Source organism: Sinocyclocheilus grahami, unplaced genomic scaffold (assembly GCF_001515645.1).
Source record: "Sinocyclocheilus grahami isolate Dianchi unplaced genomic scaffold, SAMN03320097.WGS_v1.1 scaffold1262.1, whole genome shotgun sequence".
NCBI lineage: Eukaryota > Metazoa > Chordata > Actinopteri > Cypriniformes > Cyprinidae > Sinocyclocheilus > Sinocyclocheilus grahami.
Window position 1 is genome coordinate 204,859 of NW_015506441.1, and position 5,498 is coordinate 210,356.

The 5,498-nt window shown below is 45.2% G+C and overlaps 1 long non-coding RNA gene across 1 annotated transcript in view; it reads left to right on the forward strand.

The window, feature by feature from the left end:
* Positions 1-4,956, forward strand: part of LOC107568613 (uncharacterized) — a 15,103-nt gene extending 10,147 nt beyond the window's left edge. The window contains exons 2-3 of the long non-coding RNA XR_001606789.1: positions 3,413-3,418; positions 4,776-4,956. This is a non-coding gene — a long non-coding RNA (uncharacterized lncRNA). The remainder of the gene's footprint in view (positions 1-3,412; positions 3,419-4,775) is intronic.
* Positions 4,957-5,498: the final 542 nt, after the last annotated feature.

Consider the following 5,498-nt stretch of genomic DNA (forward strand, 5'->3'; position numbering starts at 1 on the left):
TGCAGGTCCCCTACCTTCTTGATGGAGGCCAATGCTAGCAGGAGCAAAGTCCTTTTTCATTGAAAGGAACTTCAGCTCAACCGCCTGCAAAAAGGCTCAAATGTGCCCTGCTGTAGTGCCGTGAGCACCAGAGTCAGGTCCCAAGAGGGTATAGAGGGGGGCCGTGGAGGATTTAACCTTCTCGCCTCCTTAAGGAACCTGACGACCAGGTTATGCTTCCCCAACGACCTCCTTCAACGGGGTCGTGGTTAGCCGATTGCAGCGACATAAACCCTTGCAGCAAAAAGGACAGCACAACTCCGATCGGGCATCTTCGGGGGTCTTCTCGGTGAGAAGAACACCACTCAACAAACAGGATCCACTTCAAGCGTAGGCGTGTCACGTAGACGGTGCTCTCGCTGAAGTGATGGTGTCAACTACCTCTTGGGGTAGGCCACTCAGAACCTCCGTGTCCCGTCCAGGGACCGAACATAAACTTTCCAGAGGTCTGGACGCGGGTGCCAAAGGGTTCCCCGTCTCTGAGTCAGTAAATCCTTCCTCAGAGGAATCGGCCAAGAAGGGGCTGTCGCGAGGAGCATTAGTTCCGGGAACCAGGTCCGGGAAGGCCAATAAGGTGCCACCAGCAGGACCTGCTCCTCGTCCTCCCTGACCTTGCACAGCAACTGTGCCAGAAGGCTCACTGGGGGAAATGCATACTTGCGAAGGCCCCGCGGCCAGCTGTGTGCCAGTGCGTCCGTGCCGAGTGTTCCCTCGGTCAGGGCGAAGAACAACTGGCAGTGAGAGGTTTCTGGAGAGGCAAACAGGTCTACCTGAGCGGCTCCGAAACGTTCCCAAACCAGCTGGACCAGCTGGGGATGGAGTTGCCATTCTCCCGGGAGAGCAGCTCAGGACAGCTCATCGACTGCCCGGTTGAGCCCAGGAATGTGAACAGCACGAAGCGACCTCAGATGCTTCTGACTCCAGAGGAGGAGGTGGCAGGCGAGTTGCCGCCGTAGTTGCCATATGCCCCAGGAGCCTCTGAACTGTGTCAGTGGGACCGCCCTCCTGCTCTTACCGAGTCACCTCCATACCGGGAAAAGAGATCCTCTGCATCTGGGAGATTTTGCTCTTTTCCCAGTTGACCCGAAGGCCCAACAGGCTGAGGTGTGAGAGCACCAAATCCCTGTGTTCGCACAACTGATCCTGAGACTGCTTCCTACAGACCCGGGAGGGGAGGCACGGTTCTCCCTGCCGGTTGGAGACGGTATTTAGGACACAACTGCATCGCAACCGACCGCTCCACCGGGGGGACCCTTGTAACCCCCTAGCTGCCCCACCATCGAGGGTGGTGAGGGAGGAGGATCCAGCAAATCAGTTTCCGGCAGTAAAAAGGTGCCGTCCACGACATGTTAAGCTCCTCATGCACCTCCGGTGAACGGTGAAAGTCTTCACTCGAGCCCTACCCCTACGGCGGCCCTGGAAAGCATAGCCATTATTTCTGGATCCGATTCAGGCATTGCTACGGTCCCGGAGGAGAGCAGCGCAGCCGAATCTTCCTCTCCAGAAAGCTCTGGCTCACCCTCCGATGCTGCAACCGACATCTGATCGTCGGGGGGAGCCTCGAAGAAACAGGTGGTACCCCCGGGGAGGGTCCAGCCTGCTCTTTTTGAGAGCTCCGCTGGTTTCGAAGTGCCGGCGGGCTTGGGCATCCCTGGAGGAGAATTTCTCACCGTGACCGTAAGACCAGTCTGCCCACCGCCAGAAAAAGCCACCAGAGGGAACCCAAGATCTAGGCAGTGACACGGGCACTCCGCCCCTTTGCAGGTAACGGAGTCCGGTCCGCAACTCCGAGATGGTCATACCCCCGCAATGGGAGCATGAAAAAAGCTATTTTAGCGTGCTGAGGCGCACAGGGGAGATGATCATCTGGAACACAAACAGGGGTTAGTGCAGCCTGATGTGTGCAACCCACTTGACACAGGAAACCACCACCGCTGAAGCGCCATCCGCCAACACGAAGAGATCTCCAAGAGCGCGCTGAACTCGTTCAGTCTTCTTCTCTCAGTAGAGTAGTCAGGAGCAGAACGATGTGATTGCTCGGCTCCTCAGCGAACAGCTGAATATGCGCTGCATCTGCTGCCTACTTATACTTACGCTGTGATCAGCAGCAGCTGGATGCAATAATCACATGCCAATGTGCATTGGCTCGTTTAGTTTACACTCGAAGTAGATTGGTCCCTCTAAGCGAGATCCCAATTCGTCGGTCCTCCGACGTGACATCGAGAGTGACCGACTGAAAGGGAACACATTGATCATTTCAACTCAGGAAGGAGATTGTCAATTTTGGGTAAAGTAATCAAGATTCATGGTCAAAGAGATGCACAGCATGACCATCACATGTAAATCCATGATAGTAATCACGATCACAAACTCTTTGGATTGACTTCCCCCCCACCTAGGTGACAAGAACCAGACTGAGATTCCTTATGAGACCTTTTAACCTCTGTGGTCTTCACAGAACATGTCCTTACGTCCACAGAATGGCACAGAAACTGCTTTTCCATGTATATATGCACCTAAATGATGCTAAAAGGACTTATGAGCAACTAATCATTTCTATGCATAACTCCATATTATGTATGTAACCCACACATTTGACTATCCTGTGCTAATCACTTATTGTGTATGCATTTTGAATAACTATTTAATAGTTTAGAGGATTATATTCATGTTGGGTATGTATGAGTTTGAAAATTCATGCTTTAAACGTTTCTATCAATCAATACTTATAGTTATAGAAATCATGTCCAAATTATACTCTGCAAGAGCAGGAAAATTCGGACTATGTGACTGATAAGATGGCATGTTGATTTATGTATTGGGAGGAGAAACATCACAACACCCCGAGCTATAATTGGTCAAGACACCATTTGGGATGTGTCCAGCAGCCTGGTTCAAATACTCAGGACACCATCATATTATGCTTTTAGTTTTTTTCCTTGCCTTTTTGCCACCGCGTTTTGACGCTGCTTTTTAGCTCTCTTTGAGCGTGCTCTGGCTTACACGCCAGCTGTTCCTCCAAAACCATGAGGAGATATGCCATCTAGTCTCGTCACTCTTCTTGCTGGCTTCTACTTTATTTTATTTTCTTTCCGCTGAGAGTTTCGTGTTCTGAGTTAAGTTTTGCCGCAACAACGTGTCTCCGAGGTCACTTCGAGTCTGTGACTGCCTCAAAACTTCAACCAGCCCACAACTCCGCATCTTAAGCCAACCCCCAACCATTGGCTTCCCAAGACATCACTTCAACGACTACTGAACTTCCAGCCAATCAGCAACCTCGGGGAACCCCTTTACACAGGCAAGGCAAGTACCTCCAGATTCTAGCTGAACTGGTGCATTTAATATAAACTTTAACCTCATTGAGAAACTCAAGGCGAGGGTTAATTAAGTGATTGATGGTTGTTCAGGTGTATGCAACTGGACATATTGCTATAAAATTGGGATTTCACTTTTTCATTCTCTTAAACTCATTCTTTCCTCACTTTCTCTCTTCCTGTAACTTGTATGAATGTGTGAGTGCATGTGTTTGTGTGTTAGATTAGTTCATATTGTCTTAGATTTATCCAATAAAGTCTTATTCATATTGAAAAGATAAGTATATTGTGATTTGTGCTTACAAGTTAATGTCTCAACTGCCGATCTTGTTACTGTGCTAATTAATAGTGTTTTCACTATACTTTGGTTATACGGCTCGTTCAATGAATCGCTGGCCCGACTCAGTGATCAGACGTAAAACAGTGATTCTGTTCAAATTCATTATAAAATCTTAAACGATTCCCTTTTAACTAAATTGACCTGTTTGCCTTACATTCCTATAGAAACTGTTATTAATTTATATTCAAACTGATTGATCTTTCGCTTATTAATTGATCACAGATTAAGTACAAATGTATCTGTCACATTAATATGGCTAATACTAATACATTGTTTAGCATGTTATTTATTTAATGTGTTGGACTGGTGAATCACACTTCTGTTTTTTTATGCATTTACAACATTGACAGTTTTTATATTCACCCTATGTCATTTTCATCATTTTGCATAGTCAGGGCCTGTGTGGTTTATGGTAATGTTAAAGGACAAAGAAAATACTATTTTCAGTCGATGCTTAAAGGGTTGTAATGAAATTAACTCATTTGTAAGACGTTAATTCTATAAGGGAATTAATCATTAATTTTATTTCTAGCTCAGGTTTTGAAAGGACTCGAATCTGAAAATTCTGAGTCAACCTGATTAAAACTGAATTCAAATCTGATAGTTTACACTTTAAATCAAGGGTCGTCCAAATATATTGTTGAATCTTTGTATTTCCCTGGCCACGGTCAATACAATTATTATAAGTAAGCTATTATAGTAATTATTATAAGTAAGCTACGAGCTAGGTAGCAAGGGATCTTTGGCAAAAGTTTTCATCTTAAAATTATATGACACCAAATAATGATTCTTTATAAATGAAACTTGAATTTATTGGCTATTCTAGATTACATCAAAACTAAGCTAAAACACACATACACACAAACATACAGTTTCTTTACAATGACAGTTGACGGGGTTGCATGAAGTTTCAAAGTTCTAACTCATTTTCACGAGTGATTTAAATTCACCTGAGAGAATTCACCAAGCAGAGAATTTTAGCTTATGTTTACTGCTTAAATTAGCTCGACACCAGTTCAGCAGAGATAAGATTTTGTTCGTTTACTTGCATTTGGGTGAGTTTCCTTGTTTGGCTGCTTGAGGAACCCCGGAGCTTTCGGATTGGTCGCTGAGGTGACGTTTGGCTGACGTCCTTTTGGGAGACCCCTCGTTGGATTGGTTGGTCTCTTGATGACGCCAGAAGCTTGAGCAGTTTTGCTACAGTCTGAGTTTGCAAGACTCCGAGTTCTTTGAAGATCGCGAAGTTTCACTGAAGTGTTTGAGTTTTAGATGACCGATCGCTTTGATGGTAAGCGTGTGAGCACAAGTTGGAGTGCTCTTAACACGGCGACAGGCGAAAGCAAGCAAGCAAGCCTGTTCTGCATTGGGTTTTTGATCCGCTGCATAAGTCCGTCCCACGATGCGACCTTCCAATCGACTTGTTGCAAGGCGGAGCGTGCATACATTACCATAATGCTTCAATTTATCATGTGGGGAAATGAAGATTTGCAGGTTTTGTTAATAACTTCTATATAGTGTCGTACAACACATACTGTTCGAAATAACAGCTTTTCACTTATTTCAATATTCTGCAATTATCACAAGTTTACGTTCAACACTAAACTTCACATATTACACACATTTTAATAACCTAATTTCCTAAAAAGGGTAATAAACACTGATTAAAGTTGCACCGATTACATGAACACATCAAGCATATATATATAAGACATACAACATATTATTTGTGAATCTATTGCTCCGATACTTTCAAATGATCATCTTATGAATTGTCTGTGTAAGTTCGTGTCCCTTTTTTTGGAATG